Below are 24,185 nucleotides of genomic sequence, written 5' to 3' on the forward strand. Positions count from 1 at the left end.
GAATTCTATTTAACCACTGATGAAAGAGGAGAGAATTTTTACCAACTTGTCCAGCAGCATTCAAAATACTACATTTTAATTTAGTTGTCTCCCATGATAAAAAATATTTAACTGATGAGTAAATAATTCTGAAATAAGGTTACTAATAGCCTACTAATTAAATTTAAATGGGTACCAATCTGTAGAACACTCAGTATCTGTGCAGTAGCTGACATTTTTATCTATCACTCCCTTCTCAAAATTATCTTTTCTGGGGTTTCCTGATTGCACACTTTCCAAGTAACTCTTTGATGACTCATTTTCAGCATCTGTTATCAGCATCTTTTCCAAATTCCTTAAAAGCGGTTTCCCCAAGCATCTGATGAAGGCTTTCTTTCCTCTTTTCACTAATCTACCTCATTCACTGGCACATCTTTATCTATGCCCTAAACACTCTCCAAAGCCCCAGGCCCCCAAAATAGATTGTCTGCTGGAATAATTCATCGATCTAAAATTAAAATTTACTGTAGATCCTTAAAATCAACCTGTCTAAAGCAAACTCACCAATTCCTCCTCTTGACTTGCTTATTTCTCTGTTAGGGGTCAACTCAATTTTAAATTTTTATAGATATATATGATGATTCTTCCCTCCTCATTGTCCATAGTATTAAATTCTTATGAAGTATATTTTATTCCATATCCAACAAGTCTTTAGTAATCATTTTTTTCTGCTTCATTCCTACTATCATTGGCCCTATTAGGCTTCCATTTTATTTAATCATCCAGTTCACAACCATAGAGAATTTAATAAGTATTAGGCTATAAGATGAATGAGATGGCCCCTACCTTAAGGAGCTTTATTTCAGTAGAAGTGTTACACATGTGAGGAGATATACATAGGGAAGAATCACAGCTGGCTTAAATATATACATATCTCCTCACATGTGATAAAAGAATTCAGTAGAAGTGAGAAATGCTGGAGAGAAAGGAAGGGGGAAGAAGGAGAAATCAGGAGAGATAAAGACAGGAGGGAGTGGGGGAGAGAGGTATGGACCAAGAAATCCAACAGACCACCAGAACTGGAAATGAAACAAATTATACTCCAGAGAAGTGTCATAAGACCACCTTATTCCTAGCTTAAAGGAAGAGACAGTTGATATTAAGTTATATACAGGGTATAGTCTCCATTTTATCTTGCATCTCCATTCTAGGGCTACCCGTCTACAAATGCTTTTTACAGCTAACTAACCTGAATAGAGAAAAAGTTCTGCCAAATTATTCCTGAAATCCTATATATTTGTAGTCTTAATCACTTGTATCCTCTCTGAGTACTTTTCCCCCTCCAGATTCTCTGTTATCTTTCCTAGGCAATTGAACTGAATGAACTTAGGGCATAAATCATGTCCATTTTTGAAGTAAGAACTCAATAAGCACTCAACATATAACCCAAACTGCTGTCAATGTGTCCTTCTATAGTATCATGTATGCCCCTCAGGAATTCTAATCAAATTATTTAAATACAAAAAATAACTAATCTAATGGGGTCTAGTAATGATCATTATTTTGATGATGATGATGATGATGATGATGATGATGATGATATTGATAATGAAAGAGGAGCAGGAAGAGGAGGTGAAGAAAATACAGTGATCAATATGGCACTAGCAATATCTTCACTTTAAATCATCTTTAGATAATTTCCAAAATAAGGAAAGGAAACAATAGCAAAAAGATTAGAAGAGTATCAATCCCATTTATTGGAGTTAATAAAACCATTATCCTAAGTGTTTCACAATTCTTGGTCTATATATTTAATCAACTATAATAGAGTCTATTTCAAATTTGTCCTGAAAGTATGGAATATGGACTATACATTTATGAGAACACAGAACTTGAAGAAAATCTTCTTGAAAAGAAAACTTTCTTTCTTTGATTTCTATGACTTACAATTTACTCAATCTATTTTCTCCCATTTCTTACTAGCTACTCTTTCTTCTCCAGATTTTATTAATGTGTGTGTTCCCTAAGGCTCAGCCTTGATCTCTCCACTCTTTTTGCTCTGCACTTGTGTTGTAGCTCATTACATTCCCAGTTCCAACTCTTTACTCTATGCAGAGAGCTCCTAAATATTTAAGCCAGCTGTGATTCTTCCCTATGTTCAGACTCTTATATCCAACCAATAGCTGAGTATTTTCTATTTGACTACCTTTCTCTTAAGTGAAAATATTTCAAATATTTCAATCATCATCTTTCTCACAAACTTGCCTCCCCCCAACCCCCCGTATTCTTGATGTCATGTCCCTCTTCACTATCAAACCCACTTGACTGTTCTGATTGCAAAAAAAAAAAGCTCTTCCAAAAGTTGTCTTTCATCAATTCCACACTTATCACTCCCTCCTCGATCCACTTCAAATTGGTGTATTTGCCCCATACCACACCACAAGAGTGACCAAAAGATTGACAGAACCCATGATTAATTCTCATTCCCCTTGACCTTTCAGTGCAATCTTCCTCTTGCAAGATTTACTTCTCAGGATATCTTAAGATCCCATACTCCCCTGCATCTCCACCATTATAATCTCTCTCAGTTTCTTTTGTTGGCTCTTCCACTATAAGACCTCTACTGGTGGAGTGCCCCAGAATTCTTCTTCTGGCCCCCTCTTTATTCCAACTACATCCTGTGAGTCCCATTACTTTAAATATCATATATATTTTGTTGATGCTCAAATTTATATCTTTAGCCATATATTCCCTCTGATCATCAGACTTACATTCCCAACTGTCTTGACATTTTTGCTGGAAAAGCTTTTAAACTAAACATGACTAAAACCAGAAATATTGATTTCACCTTCCACAAGCCCACTCTTCTCAAGCATCCCCACTTGGATGCTGTTACTACCAGTTATCTAAACCTGGAAGATATCATGGAGCCATCAGTGCAGTTGTCTGAGTAGTTCTGACCCTTTGACTCCCTGGCACAAGATAGGATTGTATTTCTTGGCCACCCTGTGGTAGGTGGAGTTGTGTGATACTTTTGGCCAATTAGAAGTGATATGTGTCATTTCCAGGCCAAACACTTAATTGTTTCTAATATAAATCCTCCAAATTTCTCTTTTCCTCTTTCAATGTTCCAGTGGTAGACTACCTTGTCATCCCATGTCCCAGAGAGAGGACAATTATAAAAATATCAAATCACCAGCCAACACACAATGGATATGACACGTGAGTGAGAAAATTTAACCTCTCTTGTTTTAAGCCTCCGATATTTTGGAGTAGTTTATTGCTACAACACAATCAAGATTCCCTTGACTAATAAAGATATCCTCTCACAGCCAACATCTGAATCATCAATAAATGCTACTGACTCTACCTCCAATATATATCCCACATCCTACCACTTTTTACCATCTCCATTGCTCCTATGCTGGTCCACATTGCTATATTTTCTTGCCTGGATGGCAGGAACAGCCACCTACCTATCTCCTGTCTCTACTGGTGCACATTCTGGTCCATACATCATAGACAAGTCAGAGGGATTTTTTCTAAATTCAGATCAGTCACTCCCCTGCTATAAAGGGCCCTATGGTATTTCCTTGTAATCAGAATGAAACTCCAACTCTTTACTATGGCTTAAAGGCTGTACATAACTTTGGTCTCACTGAATTCATTCTATTTTATATCCCTTGAATTCAACAAACACCTACTCCTCAGGTCTTTGCATTTGCTGGTCTTTGAACTTCTTATCAAGCAAGTATCATCTCCCTACTAACTCAGCTACCTACAATGGATCTCTATTATCTTCTTTTCCTTCTGCTTTATTTTGTTTCCTCATCTCATAGCATTTATACCACCACCTATAGCTTATATGTATTTACCTGCTCTTTGTTTCTACTTACCACATAATAAGCTATATGAAAGCCAAGACTTTTGTTGTTGTTGTTCACTGATCTCAGCATAAAGAAATTTCCAGGGAGCTAGAAATGAACTAGAAAAATTCTGCAAGCATTCCCTACATTTCTAGTTCCCAAGCATCAATGGTTCTGCTGAGTCTTCAGAGTACTTCAGGGTGTTCAAGTCTTTAGACTTTAGGGATCTTTGATTTTGATTCTTTACATGATATTTATATTTATTTATATTTATATTTATACAAGTGTATATATACACACATACAATATACACAAACAAAAGCGCACACACAGACATACATGCACACATATGTATATACATATATTTTTAATCTAAAAGCCAACCAGATATTATCAACGAGCTTTCTCAATGTGAGGAAGGCTCTTGGGGCCAGCCCAATCCTCTCTTACTCTCTCCCTCCAACCTCTATCCCTGCTTTCCATCACTACAGATGACTAATGGGTGAGATTCTATCTTGGCAGAACCCAAGAGTTTCTGACAAGATCTGATTAAGTCTTTTGTCCCAATAAAGAACTATAAAATCATTCCAGAGAAATAGACCATTGGAAAATAACAGCTTCTACTGGTGCCAAACAATATAATCATCATTCATTAATCCATCCACTTATTAGGCCAATATGTGGAAAAGCCATGCAAGAGAAGTAAAATAAATTATTCAACAAACATTTATTGAGTAAGACTAATGCCAGTAACTATTCCAAACTATCTAAAAGGGAGCAGCAATGCTAGGATGGAATGGAAGCTTGTTATTCTTTATGCAGAATAGCCAAGGGAGGGATTTAAAATACAGTGATATTTCAACAAGGGCTTGAAAATATGTGGAACAAGCCATGTAGACATTTAGAGAAAGAGAATTACAGGCAGACAAACCATAATTACATAATAATAAAAGTAGGGAAAACATGTTTACTTAACATGTTTACTTAACATGCTTACTTAGTCCTGAGATGTCAAGTGAATGACATAGTCGAAGAACATCAAGGAGGCTGATGTAACTTGATTAGGGGGAATTCAGAGGAGCATACTAGAGATGAGGGCAGAGAGATGGCAGGGGCCAGATCCTACAAGGTCTCTTAGGCCTCCTAAGAACTTGAGCCCTACTTCTGAGCAAGAATACTGGAGGATTTTTAGCAGAAAACTGTGTGTGTTTCTCTTATATTTTAAGAAGAATACCGTTATTCTGGGCAAACCTAGTTGCCAGTCAACCACAGGTTGGGATTAAGACAGAATTCTGAGTGCCCTCCATCAAACCTGTGTCACTGCCCCAGGCTGTCACTTCCCAAGAAAAGTCATGAGACCAGGTTGAATTTGAAGAAACACCTATTTAACTTGAAGTTTCATGTAAAAGAGTTTAATAGGTATGCCAAGAAATGTGATAAAGAAGAATAAACTTAAAAGGCCAAGATTAAAAAGGCCATTCAGAAAGACAATACAGAAGTTGCAAGAATACATGCTGAAAATGCAGTCAGCCAGAAGAACTAAGCTATTAATTTCTTGAGAATGAATGCCAGGTTTGATGCTGCAGCAGCCGGACCAGAATTCAAACTGCAGTGACAATGGGCAAGGTAACCAAGTCTATTGGCAGGAGTAGTTAACTCCATGGATGCTACATTGAGGAGTAAGAACCTTAAAAATACTTCTGCCTTGATAAACAAATTTGAACACCCATTTGAAACACTGAATTTTCAAACACAACAAATGGAAGACAATGAGTAGCACTACAACCATAACATCACCACAAAACCAAGTGGATATGCTGCTTCTAGAAGTGGCAGATGGCCTTCCCATGTTGCTCAGTTGGTTGAAGTGTTGTCCCATGCACCAAAAGGTTGTGGGTTTGATTCCTGGTGAGGGTACATATGTAAGTTGCAGGTTCAATCCCTGGTTGGGACACTTACCAGAGGGCAACTGATCCATGTTTCTCTCTCACATCAATTTTCTCTATTGCACTCGTTCTCTCTCTCTCTCTCTCTCTCTCTCTCTCTCTCTCTCTCTCTCTCTCTTCTTCCTATATCAAAAATCAATAAAAATATATCCTCAGGTAAGGATTAAAATTTTTTAAAAAGAAATGGCAGATGAAGCTGGCCATGATCTCAATATGGAACTACTACAGGATCAGACGGGATCTGTTGCCCCCAGTGCTGCTTCCATAGAACAAGATGAACTATCACAGAGACATGTTCATCTACATGATCAAGTGTAATTTAGAGAACAGTTGCTTTTGTTTACTTCCCCTGCTTCTAAAATATTTCATGTGCATACATAGGTAAGCCATACTCCAGTTACACTGAGAACACCATGTATTACAAAACACTTATACGATATTTATACTATAGTATGCAATACTTTTATTTAGCCATGCTGCACTTTCCAATACTTTAAGAAATTCTGGGCAGTTTCCACCTTGACAGATTTTATAGTTTTGTATGTTATGTTGAAAAGTGTGAGGGACATCTTTTTTGTAGATGACTTTGACCAAGCTAGCATTAGCTTGTTGTATATGAAACTCCCCGGAGGATCGGGCCTAAGCTGGCAGTCAGACATCCTTCTAGCAGCCCAGGAGCCCTCGGGGGATGTCCACTTACCAGCAGGGAGCAGGCCTAAGCTGCACTCAGACATCCTTAGCGCTGCTGAGGAGGCGGGAGAGGCTCCCTCCACCACCACTGTGCTGGCAGCTGGCAGCCTGGCTTGTGGCTGAGCAGAGCTCCCCCTGTGGGAGCTCATTGACAACCAGGGGGTAGCTCCTGCATTGAGTGTCTTCCCCCTGGTGGTCAGTGTGTGTCACAGTGACCAGTCATTCCCAGTCATTCTGCTGTTAGGGTCAATTTGCATATTACCCTTTTATTATATAGGATAGAGGCCTGGTGCATGGGTGGGGGCCAGCTGGTTTGCCCTGAAGTGTGTCCCAGATCAGGGTGGGGGTCCCGCTGGGGTGCCTGGCCAACCTGGGTGAGGAGCTGAGGGCTGTTTTCAGGCTGGCCAACTCCCTTCAGGGTGGGGGTCCCCACTGGGGTGCCTGGCCAACCTGGGTGAGGGGCTGATGGCTGTTTGCAGGCTTGCCAAGCCCCCCAGTGGGGACCCTCACCCCATGGGGGTGTGGTCAGCCTGGGTGAGGGCTGAGGGCCGTTTTCAGACTGCCCATAGCCCCTTCAGGGTGGGGGGGTCCCACTGGAGTGCCTGGCCAGCCTGGGTGAAGGACTGATGGCCATTTTCAGGCTGGCCACACCCCCCAGCGACCCAAGCTCCCAGACTCTCCTTTTTTTTCCTGGGATTTATTTATCTCCTAGAATTGAAACTTTGTAGCCTTGAGCAGAGCTGAGGGCTGGCCAGGGCAGGCCGGAAACTTGGCTTCCTCCATCGCTGGGGGCAACCCAAGCCTCCTGCTCACTCCAGCTCCATGGCCGCCGCCATCTTAGTTGGGTTAATCTGCATACTCGCTCCTGATTGGCTGGTGGATGTGGCTTGAGCATAGCAGAGGGATGGTTTATTTGCATGTTTCTCTTTTATTATATAGGATTTATCAGCTTTTAAATTTAGATTATTATTGGATTTTTTATCCAGTAATTTAATGACTATTATTTGAATTCCTGAAATTTAAAAAAATAATGTGTTGATAATTTTACAATATAACTAGAAAAACTACATTAAATTGAATAAATTAAGGTTTGCTCCATTTAAAAATTTTTTCTTTGCTAAATATCACTGTTGTTGACTCAAAGAAATTTAACCTTTTATACTTTCAACTGAAATTGAAACACACTTTAAATGATTTTTTGATTTCTAGTCTTCCCTTGGTATACTGTATTTTGTTGAATCTAAAGAACAAAATAAAATGACAAACAAAATAGAGTCAGACATTTGGAAGCATGCAAGACTGAGGATTCTTATTGGGGGGTGGGGATAGGGGAGAGGCAGGAAGATATTAACTAAATAATTTATTGGCATATGTGCATAACCCATGGACACAGACAATAGGGTGGTGAAGGCCTGAGGAGGGAGCTGGAGTGGGGAGAAGGGGGTCAATGGCAGGGGTGGGGGAATGGAAGGGGACATCTGTAAAACTTTCAACAATAAAGATATTTTTTATTTATTTATTTATTTTTTATTGCTTAAAGTATTACAAAGGGTATTATATATGTGTTCTTTTTTTCCCCGCCCTTGACAATTCCCCGGCTTCCCCTACCCCCCAGTGTCTTATGTCCATTGGTTATGCTCATATGCATGCATACAAGTCCTTCGGTTGATCTCTTACCCCCCTCCCTCCTGCCCCCCAACCCTCCCCTGCCTTCCCACTGCAGTTTGACAATCTGTGTGAGGCAGCTCTGCCCCTGTATCTATTATTGTTCAAAAGTTTATAATGGTCTCTATTATCCATGAATGAGTGAGATCATGTGGTATTTTTCCTTCATTGACTGGCTTATTTCACTTAGCATAATGCTCTCCAGCTCCATCCATGCCGTTGCAAATTGTAAGAGTTCCTTCTTTTTTACAGCAGCATAGTATTTCATCGTGTAGATGTACCACAGTTTTCTAATCCATTCATCTACTGATGGGCACTTAGGCTGTTTCCAGATCTTAGCTATGGTGAATTGTGCTGCTATGAACATCTGGGTGCATATATCCTTTCTGATTGGTGTTTCTGGTTTCTTGGGATATATTCCTAGAAGTGGGATCACAGGGTCAAATGGGAAGACAGTATGGAGTTTCCTCAAAAAACTAATAAAGATATTTTTTTGAAGGTTAATTTACATGGCCTTAATATCATTTACATTTTCCATAGGATTGTTGATTGCCTTTTGAGAATCTTGGCCTACATTTTGAAACCAACCAACAAAAATACCAAAGAAAAAAAATTGAGTCAACTCAAATTACAATTACCATAAATCCTGGTTAAATGTGTTTGCCCTTTTATCTTAAGCAAAATCTCTTTAATAATTGGAAGAAATGAAGTAGAAATAAATGTTAGAATAAAATGTTTGCCTAGCCATGGTAATAACTTCCAGACTAATGGAAGTTGGGTGTATAACATAGGGGGTGGGGATACAGAAAAGTCCTAAAATCAAAAGAAGACTAGACTCTGGAAGGCCAAGGTCCTTGAGGGAAAGCATGTGATGGCCAACTGTACTACTTTCCATCACCTCAGAAATAGCTCTGTTTTACCCAACTAAAATTAACAAATGCCTGCAATTTTCTGCTATAACAGTCTTAAGTGTAGATAAGTAACCAAGTTATATTTTAGCTAGTATACTACTAATCTAGTTAAATAAGTAAGGTGTTTTTCATTATTTACTCTATGATTGATCTATGAAAGAATTTTAATATTTCATTATGTTTTAATGAAGGGCTGTTAGTAAATATTTCCATTGTTAAGTCATGAAAGCATTCAAAATGCAATCACGGAGACTTTTTTGCTAAGTATTCACCATTTATATATGTTTCTCATTGTAAATGGCAGTGTAAATGAAGATTATTTTCACTGGTTAATGAAGTAAGAAATTACTCTTTTGCTAAGTTTCAGTTAAACCTACTTAACTTTCTTGATACTTGACTCAATATGGCAATCTTCCATTTTGTTTATAATTGATGCTGTGTCCTTTCTACTTAAAGGGTGAGTTTGTTTATATTGGAACATCCTGGGGAGGCATAGAAGAGATTATTACTGACTAAAATATCTATGAAATAGACTTATCTTATTTTCAATTTGTGGGAATGGTAGCTTTTGTTCTTTTGAATTCAATAAAAAATGTTAAATTTTGAAGAAGGAAAAAAAAGGAATAATATTCCGGCTGCTAGGGGGCTATATAACCTTAAAGAAGGAGAACCAAGAGTGAAAAACAGAAGCAGGAGAGGGTTTAGAAGATTGCTCCAGTTCCTGGTGAGAAAAAGATGGTGGCCTGGACACATGTGTTGCTCTTTAGAGCCTTTGCTGACCCCCAGATTGCCCCACTGGCCCCTTCTCTGTGATCCTGAAGCATGGAGAGAATATCTCATTAAAGCACTTCTCAAATTGCATTATAACCATTTGTTTACTTGTGTGTCCCTGACCAGAATTAAAGCTCTTCAATAAAAAGGACATGTCTTAACTGTCTTTTCACCTTTGCCTTCATACATTAGGTGAAAAACAAAACAAAACAAAAAAACGAAATAATGAACCTGAAATATATAAAGCATAATACCAATCAATGTACTCATAGCAAAATAAACAGTACAATGGAGCTGCATCATATTTATGTATAACTTACACAAATTCATTTGTCTAACCTCAAGGGAAAATGAAAGGGAATGAGAGAATTATCTACTTACCACCCAACACTTTGCCTATCCCAAGAAGAACCAGCCTTCATATTTCCTGAAAAGAGATGCCTCAGCAGAGATGTAAAGAGAAAAAATAAATTATATTAACTCTTGCTTTTGGTGCTTTCAAGGAACCTGGACTTTTAGGAGGTTTAAAAGCCTTATCAATGCTTATTTGACTATAATCATTTTTTCACCTCATGTGACAATTTTAGGATGTAACATCCCAATAAACTGTGAGTCTACTGCCGCCCCCTAAAGGCCTCCTTACTACTACTCACATCTAGATCCTGATTGTAACACTTGCCTAAGATCCATCAACCCTGGCTGTTAGATCCTGGCTCCCTTCTAAGTTCTTCCAACTTTAGGATCATTATGGTTAATGCAGTCAGTGAAAAGAGGTCCCCAAACAAGATACAGTCCATTATCAACCCCAAAGTACAAAGGTTTAGGAATAGGACAAGACTCCCAAGTAGAAAAATGAGAATCATTGTTCAATGGGTACCATTATCAATCTTTGGGTATTCTCCAAGTAAACCAACCTTAGAAGGTATTTATATAAATATTACAAGTTTGATAAGGTATTTCTCTAATTTTCACTGGAGAATCATTATTCTAAGGTATCACTAATATAAAATAAATAGCAAATTTGGAAATTTTAGTATGTTATAAATTATGAAGCCAACCATGACAAAACATTCTGATCAATAAATAAAGTTCTAAAGAGACACTTGGAAAGTAATCTTTTGTCTAAAAGCACTTCTTTTCCTAAAATCAAAGATTCTCTACAACTTGGCCCCCAGCTACCGTAAGCACAAATAAGTGCCCTCCAGTCTCCTACACCACACTCATTGTCACTAATACAGGGATTCTTCAGAGACTTGCTCCATCTGTCTGAGCCCTAACCACCTGTCAATACCTATATATCTGCATATATATAGTTTTGTTTAGTCTGCCCTTTCTGTGTTCTTCTGGCACTCCATTGGAATAAGAATAGTTCAGCATGTTCTTCTAAATGAAATATCCCTAAAATGGACCAACACCTCTTGCTCTGATTTCACAATCCAAATGATGAATGAACTGCCTCAAGCTGACCACAAGCTAATCCAGGTGAATGAATGAGTTTCAGTTTCAATAATACATTAAATATAATCTAACATATCCAGTTTTTTATCATTGCAACATGTAATCACCATAACGAATTATTTATCAGATGTCTTACTTTTTTTACTAAGTGTTCAAAATTAAGTACATATTTAACACTTACACACACTTTATTACTGATGAGGCCAATTTCAAGAGTTTAGTAACCAGATGTAGCTTGTGGGTACTGTGTTGGACAGCAAAGCTCTAGAATGATTTCCCTCTATAGTAATTTAAGATGTTGGTAACCTGATATACTACAAGTTACTAGTGAGTTTTAGTTAATCTGAAAAACAATTGCTCATTTTCTGATAATTCTTGGTAAACAGCTAGTGAGGAAGTAGAGCATAACAGCTATCAATATGTCAATATGGGCTCTGGAACCGGGCTGTGTGAATTTAAATCCCAGTTCCAACACTTAACTAGCTGTGTGGTCTTGAGCGAACTATCTTTGTGCTTTGGTTTTCTTCTTTTTCTCCCCAATGACAAGGTAGTACTTATCTCTTAGAGTTAGTGTGAGGACTAGATGAGCTCATAATGTAATCACTTAGGACCCTGCTTAGTATATAAGAAGTGATCAATTCATTGTTGACTACTACTTCTAATTCTTCTTCATTGTTATTATTATTAGCTAAAATTATTATTAGATAAAATTAAAATTATGAAGCTGCCAGATTGAGGATCAGGCTATGACTGAGATAATTCCACATGAGTACAGGCAACCACCTTACTAAGGCCCGGGCTCAAACAGTGCAATGACTGTCAAGCTATCACAGTCTTTAGGGTCCTCGCCTATTTCCCTTGGTGTGAACACCTGCCTGTCTTCCTGCCCCTGCACCAACCAACCCTTCTGCTGATGCTATGTGATGCAGGCAGGCTCACACTCCTCTATGGCTCTGGGGAAATGGACAGGGCAGTGAATGAATAGACAAATGGAGCTGATACCACAGAGCATGGACAACCAGTTCAAGATTGGTTTGGCACACCCCACCCAATTCCATACTGGAATGAACCAGCAAAGGGGTATCAATCATGTATTGAGGGAAAGAGTATGTCCTAATCTCCCACCTCATCTCCATCACTGACATCAGGACACACATGGGATGAGAAATAAAATAGAAGACCTGCTTTTCCAAAAACAATTCTCTTGAATAGGTCAGCTGCTTTGGGAGGTCTAGTCACTTTCCTTTAGGCTCAAATCACTAATGAAATAAGGCTAGCCCTAGCCCATTCCTCACTGAAATGTCACTACCTAAAAATGTTTTAGGACCAAAAGGGAAAAAAACACACAGTTTTCTTCTCTGTCATTATCAAGGAAACTGATGCCTCTACATACAATTTACAAATCACTGACATATAGTATCTCACTAATTTTGAAAACTAAAAACATGGGTAGAATCTTGCTGTAAAGATTCAGAAAAAAACCCATTCCAGGTCCTGCATATTTGTTCTCGTTCTCTCTCTCTCTCTCTCTCTCTCTCTCTCTCTCTGTGTGTGTGTGTGTGTGTGTGTGTCCGTATGGCAAATAGTTTTCTAAAGCATGGCAAAGCTAAAACCAAAAATATTTCTCCAGGCCATCTGCACAGGGATGCTGATCCCCTCCAGCTGAGGACATGGCCTTGCTATGCCACATTTGGGTCAAGGGCCAGGAAATTCCAGTATTTGAAAACATTTCTTTAACTGGACATGCAGCGATTATCAATGTGAATTCTTTCAGAATGTGACATAAGTCCCAATCACATAAGGCAGGGTCATAAGAAGTGAGCTTGCCAAGATAATTTGGAAGGACTCAACCCCACATGAACGGTGTCTCTCGCAGCTGCTTGCTGCCATAAGGACCCTGGGTGCCAGGTGAAGCTGTATTAGGAAACATTACATCTGTTCTTTCCCTTTGCAGTCACCATGTTTCTGATAATACTTTTATCCTTGGGTAATTAACTCATAAATTAAATGAAGTGTGTTTATGCTCCCTTCCTGCCAATCATAGCTAACTTGAAGTACTAGGGTATTAGGTAAGGGTGCATTCCCTCTGATTATGGCCAAGCTAATTGAGGAGGTGGACTAGCCATCTCAGGCACTGAGGTCCTCTTAAACCTGAGAAAGTCAGTTAATGATATCTGTAAAGGAGAGGGACAACAACAGGCAATAACTACAACAAAGGAGTCATTGGTGCAAGATGATAAAATCAACCCAGTCCACTTTGGGTTGCTATAAATCAATAAATTAATTAAAATGAGACTGAATACTCTGCATTCATACACAAAATGGAGAGGGAGGGAGGTCACAGGAAAAGAGGGACCAAATTTCAAATTCAGAATTCACTGATAAAACAAGTCTTTATCTGATGGTATTTGAAATGCAGTCCAATCCAGAATCCGGCATTACAGTTTCTGATCAATAATCTGCCATCTCTCTTAGAAGTGATTCCTGCTCTCAGAAGAGCAGGGACTCAGATACTTCAAAAGCCCCTTCCTCTGCTGAGTTCATAGTTCAGTGGATTACTTCAGCTTCTGTATATGTTCATGTCATTTTATCTTTTTCTGAAAACTATTTCCAAAAATTTAAAAATGATTCAAAGTCTTTTCTTCTCATAATGGAAATTTTAAAATTAAAAATAAATTTTAGAAAAATAATCTGTCATTCTCTTTAGTTGTGCTGTGTATGACACTCTATAAACAGGATCCAACCTAATCTTTAGCCTAATCTCCTACCATTCTCCCCATACATGCCCCATGTTCTAGACCAGTGATGGCGAACCTATGACACATGTGTCAGAGGTGACATGCGAACTCATTTTTTTTGGTTGATTTTTCTTTGTTAAATGGCATTTAAATATATAAAATAAATATCAAAAATATAAGTCTTTGTTTTACTATGGTTGCAAATATCAAAAAATTTTTATATGTGACACGGCACCAGAGTTAAGTTAGGGTTTTTCAAAATGCTGACACGCCGAGCTCAAAAGGTTCGCCATCACTGTTCTAGACATACTCAAATACTCATGGAAAATAACACAAATGTTCCCACTACTGCATATTTGGCTTAGAGTGTTCCTTTAATGAAATATTCTTTCCCTATCTCTTCTGTCTGGCAAAATCATGGCCAATTTTCATATTTGCTTCAAGCCTTCTCCAAATAAAATACATCATTCCTTCCTCTTGGCTAATAAATAGTTTCAAAAACTTTTTACTTAATTAAAACAATAAATTCACAAAAGTGCACAAATCAAAGATCAACAGCTCAAGTCATCTTCAGAGTGATCATCCTTCTATATTCACCATCCAGACCAAGAAATAAATAACACCAGCAACCAAAAAGCCTCCTTCTACCTCCACTCAACCCATTCTTCTTCAAAGATAACTGGCTTATAATACCATTAGAAAGTGCAGCCTGTTTTAAACTTTATATAAAAGAAAAAATATATACTCTGGCTTGTTTTACTCAGTATTATGTTTGTGAGATTTATTTCTGTTGTTGTATGTAATTCATTCATTTTTATTGTTATACAACATTCTATTTTGTGAATATAACACAATATTTATTCTATTGTTCACGGCCATTTGGGTTGCTTCCAGTGTGGGACTATTTTAGTGTGCTTAGCAACATTTCTGCATGCATATTATGATGTGCATATGTATGCATTTCTGTTGGCATCTACCTAGGCCTGGATTTGCTGGATCACAGGGTATGCATAATCAGCTTTAGTAGATATTGTCAAAACACTTTCCAAAATGCTTGGACAATTTTCCCAAAATTCTTGTACCAATCCCAATGTATGGGAGTTTCAGTGGTTTCTCATTCCCTCCAATACTCGATTTTTGTCATTTTTTTTATGTAGCCATGCACTTACTGAGTACATAGTGGTATTACATTGTGTTTTAATTTAAACTTACCTATTGACTAATACATTTGAGATCTTTTCATTAATTCATTGATCATTTGGATATGCTCCTTTGTAAAGTACCTGTTTAAGTCTCTTGTCCATTTTTTTAAAAAACTGATTTTTGTCTAATTTATTTTTAAGAGTTCTTAATATACTAGTATTCTGGATCAGAGGCCGTTATGGCATATATGTATTACTAATATCTTCTCCCACTCTGAAACTTTTTACTTTGTTGATGGGGTCCTTTAACATTCTTAATTATAATAGAGTTTTAGTTTCTTAATCTTTTCTTTTATGGTTAGTACTTTTTGTGCCCTGTTTGAAAATATTGCCCATGAAGACATTCACTTATATTTTCTTTTAGATGCTTTATTATTTTGCCTTCTTACATTTAGATAGACAATTTACTTAGAGCTGTTTTATGTGTATGGCATGAGTCAGAAGTTAGTATTTTTTTCCAAAAAGGTTCCCAATTGATCAAGAACCATATTTTGAAAACATTATTCTTTCCCCTCTGTTATGCAGACTCATCTTTAATATAAATCAAGTGTCTGTATAATGTGGGTCAGTTTCTGGACTCTCTGTTCCATTGGTATAATTGTCTAGTTTAATGCCAACATCTTTATGTTTTCTTTAAATGTTTGGAAGATTTCACCAATGAATTCATATTGTCAGGAGTTCTCTTTGAAAGTAAGTTTTATTCACAAATTTGACTTCTTTGGTAGATTTTCCATTTCTTCTTCTGATAATTTTCCTAATTTAAAGCTTGTTTTTACCACTTCCCTGGCAACTCAAGGTCCTTAGAACCCTTCAACTCCATTGACTCTCTTCCTGGCTTTTCTGCTATTTTTGTTATGTTTTAAAATTTTTTACATATATTTCAAATTTCATCACATATTATCTTTTCAGGGGCTTATACAACATAAGTTTATTATCTGACAGTTCTGGCAGTCAGAAATCTAAAATGGACTGTTCTGGGCTAAAAGTAACAGTGTAAGCAGGGCTTGTTCCTTCTGGAGGTTCTAGGGCAAGCATGTCAAACTCAAAGGCTAACATGGGCCTAATAAACGAGGCATGTGGCCCATGGGCAGTGAGTTTGACATGTTTGCTCTAGGGGAGAATCCATTTCTTATTGCCGTTTTCCAGCTTCTAGAGCAGTGGTTCTCAACCTTGGCTGCCAATTAGAATCACCTGGGAATCTTTTTAAAATCCTGATTTCCGGGCCTCATCCTCCAGAAATTCTGTTTCTTTGTTACTAATGTTGTGGCCCCACCCCATAACAAAGAAACAGAATTTCTGGAGGATGAGGCCCGGAAATTGGGATTTTAAAAAGATTGCCAGGTGATTCTAATGTGCAGCCAAGGTTGAGAACCACTATTCTAGAGGCTCCCACATTCCTTGGCTCCTAGCCCCTTCCTCCATCATCAAAGCTAGAAGCATAGCATTTTCCAATCTCTCTTCCTATTAAAACTCTGATAGAATTGTATAATCAGTAGAAATATTTTTTAAAAAATAGAAAATATGTGCAGACAAAAAATGAGAATATGCACTTCTGGCATATTTTCTCTAAATAAAACACTATAGGAAGGCCTTTAGGCAAAAGGGAGATGTTCTCAGATGGAAGTGCCGAAGCAATGAACATCAATAGAAAGTGCAAATCTAAATAATCCTATGTAATAAAAAGTTAATATGCAAATTGTCCCGTCAGGAGTTTGATCAGCTGGGAGTTCGACCACTTGCTATGATGTGTGCTGCCCACCAGGGGGCAGCTTGTAATGAAGAAAGGCCCCAGCCAGCAGCTGGCAGCCAGGGGAAGGAAGGCCCCTATAGGCCCTGATCGCTGGCCAGGTCTAGGGAACCTACTCATGCATGAATTTTGTGCATTGAACCTCTAGTTATTGATATAAAAGTGATAACAGAAAGAGATATTAAAAGATGCTATGCTGCCACCTTTAAAGATGGAGGAAGGGGCCAAGGGTCACCTTGAGTATTTGTTAAGAGCCCCCCACCCTTGGATAGATATAGGCTCAATTTTTGTCTCCCTAGCTTTATGGTACTATTAAACATTGGCTCACATTCCCAGCCTCTTGAATACCACTTCTTCCTTGGCCTCCTGGAAAATGTGTTGAGGAAAATATATATGCTGACTTTTAGTCTCACCTCTATATCCTTCCCTTGTCTTTTTTCAGTATCTTGGCCCTTCAAATCCTCTCTGCCTTGGTAGATCTCTGATGTGGTTCAGACTGATCATTTTTTATGCTCTTTCTGGTTTTTATAGTTGCTCTTAGTGACAGGTCCACTCTGATAAAAGTTATCCACCATAACCAGAAATCTCACATAGTATTTTAAACATCTTTCTAATTTTAGACCTTTATTCTTCATCATATTAAAATTATTTTCAACCTACTTGTAAATATTTTTTACTTGTCTGTGGGCTCCTTGAAGGAAGAAACAACTGTTTATTAATTTTCTATCCCTATGACTAGTACAGTAGTGGTGCACACATACTGATATTTAATATAAATTGGCTAAACTGAATTTTATTAAACTGAAGAAAGATGAAATGTAAATAACTATAAGGGAAAAATGTTTTTCAACATTATAACACTATTTGAAGATGATTTTTTTATGAAAATTATATACTTTTTCAATTTTCAACCTTTGCTTCAACCTCTCTTTGTATGCACCTGCATATTAAATGCCCACTCCATGCTATTTCTTTCTGTGTGTTTCTGTATCTCTATCTTCATCTTCCTCTTTCAACATTGAATAGAAGACATATTTATAATAAAAATTCTTATTACAGTCAAAATGTTTATAACCTAATAGAAGAATACATACATAAGTGATCTCAGGTCAGACATCAGAAATTCTTAATCTAACTGTTCAAGTTAAATGTAAAAGACATAGAGATATAAGAATCCTTCTATTTGGCTATGAAATCTCATGTCCGTAAAAATCACATTGATACAAAAGACAATGGAAACTAGACCTCAGATCTCAACAAGGAATGGGATATCTACTATCTGATAACCATTTTATCACCAACACTCAGCACAGTACCTGACATACAGAAGTACTTATTACATAGTTATTTGATAAAGTAATCAATAAATTCTCATAGTTATCCAGCCAGTGTGGCTCTGTGATTGAACATCAACCCACAAACCAGGAAGTTCCCAGTCAAGGCACATGCCTGGGTTGCGGGCTCAATCCCAGTGTGGGGCATGCAGGAGGCAGCTGATTGATGATTCCCTCTAATCATTGATATTTCTCTCTCTCTCCCCCTCTCCCTTCTTCTCTGAAATCAATAAGAATATATTTAAAACATTCTCATAAGTTTATTTGAGCCCAATAATTAAGTAATATCAAAGTTTCCATCATTGTCAAACTACTTCTTAAGTTGTCTCTAAGGTCAGTGTACCATCCAACTTCACTTCCACTGACATAGAAGCAAAACTGATATAACAATTGGTAGAAAAATCTCAATGTACTGATCCTAAAATTGTAGTAATTTTCTATACATTGGCATGCTATTGAAAGTAATTTATCAAATGAAAATTTATTAATTGATTAATGAAGGGCAGGAACTTCTTCTTTTGTGCAGCTCTATCTCTATGTTAAGCTATATAATAAAGTTTTGTTGTCATATAACCAACACATATTTTGTTTTAACTATTGTAAAATAAAAGAAAAACACTGGTACATTAGAGGATTCACATTATTACTAATGATCAAATAGGTCAATTAAATGGTCCACAAAGATTATAAGACATAACTTTATGACTTTCCATTAAAGAGTAACTATTAGAAGCCATATGTCTGAGAGACTCAAATGCTAATCACACAATTTGAACTCTAGAAAGACCATGATAATTTCCTATCTCCCCACTAACACCCCAGAGGAGAAAGCCTAAACTGGGTAGACAATGAATATATTGGGGGAAGAGGTTTTCAATGAAAACATCCTATTATAATAGTTTTCAGTGCCTTCATTTTCAGTCATTCAGTCATCATTTCTGCTTTGGGATTTGGTTGCATTTTGCTTTATGTTCTGCATGCAGGTATTCAAACTGTGATCTTCTCATATATCCTGACATATTTAAAAGGCAGTACACATGAGATATTGGGATATGATTAATAAAATTCTGTAAGGACTGGAAGAACTTTTAAGTGGAAAGACAATAAGTTTCTGCTGGTAAACAAGAAACCAGCTCCAAACTGACACCTGAATGGAAGGCCTCTCACTGGGGCTTAGCAGAATAAGAAAGAAATGAGGTAGGAAACATGCAATTTATACACCCTGAGGTCTCTAAATTCTCAGTAGGAATAGGGAACTTGAAATGGGGGAAGAGCACAGGTATATATTTTACAGGGTAAATCTGGCTTCTACTCTATTGAGTTGGTTTTACTATATTATCTAAATTACTGGCAATGCCAAATATTGTCAAGGATGCAAGGAAACAGGGACATTTAAATACTACTCGGGGGACTTAAAATCCGTACACTGCTTTGCAGAGCAATTTGGCATTATCTGGTAAAGTAAAAAGATACACCTGGCTTACATCCAGTAGGTATCTGCACATTGAGGAATATATCCTGGATAAATTCTGACACAGATGTGAATAAAAAGAATATACAGAAGCATGTACTATAGCCTTACCTGTAATATTGACAACTGGGAACTATAGAAAAATATAGCTACACTAGAAGGGGTAAAATAAGTGAAACGAGTCTATTCCTATAATAGGACACTAAATAGCAGTTAACATGAATAAATGAAATCCACATGAATCACTACAGATAAATCTTTAAAATGTTATGTAAATAAGTTTTACAAAGATATGTACAGTAAGATTTCATTTATGCAAAGTTTAAACACTGAAATTGTAGTACACATAGCTTAAGGGCATACGTGCATATAGTAAAATTTTAAAACATGAACTAGAAAGCAACATAGCAACTCAGGGGTAGTTATTTCCTCTGACACCAGAATCCTTTGGAACTCTACCACCATTAATCTATATGAGCTGCAAAAAAAGTAAAACTTTTTGCTCCTATAATTTCCGCAGGGGTAGCTCAAAGCTTCTCTCCCTATCCTTAAGCTTTGAAATTGGCCTAGGGCAAAATTAACTCATCAATGACCCAATGAAACTACTCTAGAAGGACAGAAGTCTTTTAGAGGGACAACAATTTAATAAATACAAATAAAAAGTAACTCTCCTGGATGTCCGCATGTGGCCTTTTTGGGACTCTCTTCCTTTGACTATTTTCTATATAATTGGCTCTCAGGACAACCATCTCTGAGTTATTTCTGTATATGAGACTTTTAGATTTCTCCCACCCCTTTATTTCTTCCTTTCCATGCTTTGGTTGATATAAGCTGATCCCGGATTGAATCTCATTTAGATCTCTCTTGTCTACAATGCTTAGAAGGCCAAGTGGTCAAGAAGGTGAGGTTCAAGGAAAGCAATGTTTTTCAATTCTGCCTCTCATCTGGGCCTTAAATCAGTTCACAGGACAAGGAGACCAGATAGAGCTTCAAAGCAGCATATGGTCTGCCATTCAATGAGCAAGTGCCACTTCTGCCCCAGGTACCACCTTCTAGGCTACCATTGTGATTGTTCATCATCCTACACTGAGTACTTGCTGTTGGAGAACACACTGCTACCTCCATGTTTCTGCTTTTCCTAAGTGATTCTTGGATTTCATCTTGCACCAGAAACAGTTTGTACTGTCCTTAAACAGAGAATGCCTTGCTCCTCTTTTGTAATGGAAAATTATGAAGGTTGAGGGATGCTTCCTATGGATACTTCCAACCAAGATACTGAATTTAGGATGAGACAGAAAGAACTACTTTTTTCCTGCTTCAAGCAACACATCTGAATGTGACTTGGAAGACATAAAAGTCATTAGTGTAAAGCTGACAAGTCACCTGCCTTCCCAACTCCCTTTTCTCTCACAGTCTATAAATACCAGGCTCCTTTTATCCTGGGACCTATTACAGAACTTTCACCCACCACACTCACAACTAATGGATCAGCACCAAAACCACAAGTTATTTGTCCCCAGCCACATAAACACTCACATTGTGGCCAGAAATGTTATTCCTCACCACAATTATCTGGACCCATGCGTTAGGCATTTAAGACTCTATTTTCTTTTATGAGAACTAATGATTCATTTGAAGAGACAACTGAAGTAATGATTTTCCTATCCTGGAGATGCTGAGAGTCTCTCACTGTTAATTATGAATTTCATTGTGCTGGGAGAAGGGTACATTAGCCAGGGCTCCGAGGCTCAGAAAGTTCCCCATTGTTTGTAGAAAAAATCAATCAGTGCCTACAAAAGTATTTGAAGTCCCTAGACACCAAACACCAATCTCCTTCTATAAAGCAAATAGATTTGAATGAGGCTTTCAACTATGTCAGACCAGCTCCTGCCTTATTTTAACCTCAAGACAACTGAGTATAATTTGAGAGAACCACAGGGCTCTGAGCTCCCTTCTTTCCTGAATCAGTCCTGGCAGGGAATGGGAGACCCAGGAGCCACCTCTGCTCCAGTTTCTGGTTAAGAGCATAGGATTAGGTCTGCAAATCCAGGGAGCACTTGTGACCAGCAGACTACCATGTGGCCACTTTGTGATACTCATTTCTGCCCTGTTAATATACCTACTATTGGCCTGGCTTCTCCTGTACATGCTGCCTTGTGCTCCATTCCCCTTCAGAGACTCAAGACAACAATGAACCTTGGTCTGTTTAGACCGGGACTTCCCTGCTCTGAGTCCCACACCTTCCCTGGTGCTATGACTAAATTTTGGGTCCCCACCAAAATTCAGATGCTGAAGCCGTAATTCCCAGTGTGATGGTACTTGGAGGTGGAGTCTTTAGGACATAATTGATCCATGAGGGTGGAGCCATCATGAGGCTATTAATACTCTTAAAAGAAGAGACACTAGAGAGAGTAGCTATCTTTCCATTATGTGAGCACATAGCAAGAAAGTGACTGTCTACAAACCATCAAGAAGGTCCTGACCAGACATCAAAAATACAGGCATCTTGATCTTTGATTTCCCATCCTCCAGAATGGTGAGAAATAAATGTCTATTGCTTATGCCATCCAGACTATGATAATTGTTATAGCAGCCTGGGCTAACCAAACTGCCTGGAAAACCTTAGGATCCACCCTCTCATTTGACAGGTCTCTTGGAACCACAACACATCTCCATCTGAATGCTACAACCTCCAAATGGCCCATGTTGTCTGGTGAATGACACCCCTTGGCATCAACAGCAATTTGAACCATTGCTTGGACTGCCTGGCTACCCTGTAAAATGAAACAAAATCAAAACAAAACAAAGAAGCCAAACAGACTCTGTAGCACAATTAGCTCCACCAGCCTTTTTGAGACATTCCAAAGAGTAAGTCCCACCCACCCAGGTTTGATTCATTCAACCCACTCCTGGGGTTCTTTGTCACTGCCAATCCCCAAAGAGCTAGTACATAGGTCTGTTAATTTATGACAGGAGACTTAGATTTCAGGTCAGGGGATTTAACCTGCTGTAAATCCAAATTTGCATGAGGATAATGGGCATTCTACTACACTTTATGCCAATAAGCCCTAATGCGGTAATTAACCACAGAGCACATTTACCGATAAGCTGTTCATTAGAGAAAAACCTGAACACTAGCAGTGTTATCAGAGTCCACAATTTTCACAAATCTCTTTCAGAAATGCTTTTTTGCCTACAGGGACTAAACGCTAGCAAAAATCACAGAGCAGTCATTCTCAACACAAGTTTCATGAAACCGCCAGTGTGATAAACCCTGATAGGTGAGAACCAGTTTTGTGGATTTCACTTTATGTTTTTCATATAAGCTTTCTCTTAATCTTAAATTTCTTTTGTAAGAAACTGCTATGGAGGAGACATTGGCTACTTCTTTATTGTTTGTCCGTCTTAAACCAGAATTGGCTCATTCATTCACACAAAAAGTGCTTTTATGAATCAGTACTATTACAAGGGAGGGAGGAGCCCAGTGAGTGAGGCCAATTCCTACTGATAGTACATCCCACAGTTAGTCTCATTTCTTACAAGGACATTTTCACTCCAATCCTCCATAGATAGAGCTCTCACAAATCACTATGCCTGGACCTTGATGTTTTTCATCATTAGCACCATTATTTGGAAAGCATCCACAAAGCCTATGGCCCAACCTGCCTCAGCTGCACTAATGCAATGGCCAAATGTAATCATTTCAGCACTGACTGTACACTTAATAAATGGCAGCCATGGTGCCTTGGCCCAGGAGGGATACAAAGATAAATAAGACAACGTTTGTCCTCAAGGAGCAAACAATATGTTGATATCTTGAATCTGCCTCATTCGCATTTATCCTTCACTTCTGTAAATAAGAGTAATTTAGTTGAAGCCTGCCTAGAGAAGAACACCATATAGACTGAGCTAATATATGGAGATAATCTCCACCAATACATCTAGACTCTCCCTTCCAGAAAGATACTACTACACATTGCTTGTACCACTGACTCTGACATGTGATAATAGCATTTTGCTACATTTCTTCATGATCAGATTTTTCAAGTGTTCTGTGTACATAAATCTTTTCTCATCAACAATATTAGTTGCTGTAAATCCCTTGTACCATAAACACACAAAACAGAGAAGATGGGAAGCTTTTTGGGAACAAAATATCCTGTCATATTACTGTTAATAAAAATGCAAAGCATTCAATGCATGGCTTATATTGAATTGAACTTAACTGAATGGGCATTGTCTTCTAGATATTATTTGGTATCTTTTAGTTTTGAAATATATGACGTTTGCATTCCATTAGCTAATCACATAAAAATATCCCCTAAGTTTCACTGTTCTACAACTGTGGCTTTTAAATTTTATTATAGCAAATAGATGTTGAGGTCCTCAAGCCCACAACTTCAGTAA

General features: G+C 37.9%; 1 protein-coding gene and 1 pseudogene across 17 annotated transcripts in view; one reads left to right on the forward strand and one right to left on the reverse strand.

The window, feature by feature from the left end:
• Positions 1-24,185, reverse strand: part of NRXN3 (neurexin 3) — a 1,545,560-nt gene that overhangs the window by 1,073,256 nt on the left and 448,119 nt on the right. The window lies entirely within an intron of this gene.
• LOC139008089 (charged multivesicular body protein 1B2-like) lies at positions 2,799-6,109 on the forward strand (annotated as a pseudogene).

This window comes from Myotis yumanensis, unplaced genomic scaffold, assembly GCF_028538775.1.
Source record: "Myotis yumanensis isolate MYYU_CA2020_CCGP unplaced genomic scaffold, mMyoYum1.0.hap1 SCAF_1, whole genome shotgun sequence".
NCBI lineage: Eukaryota > Metazoa > Chordata > Mammalia > Chiroptera > Vespertilionidae > Myotis > Myotis yumanensis.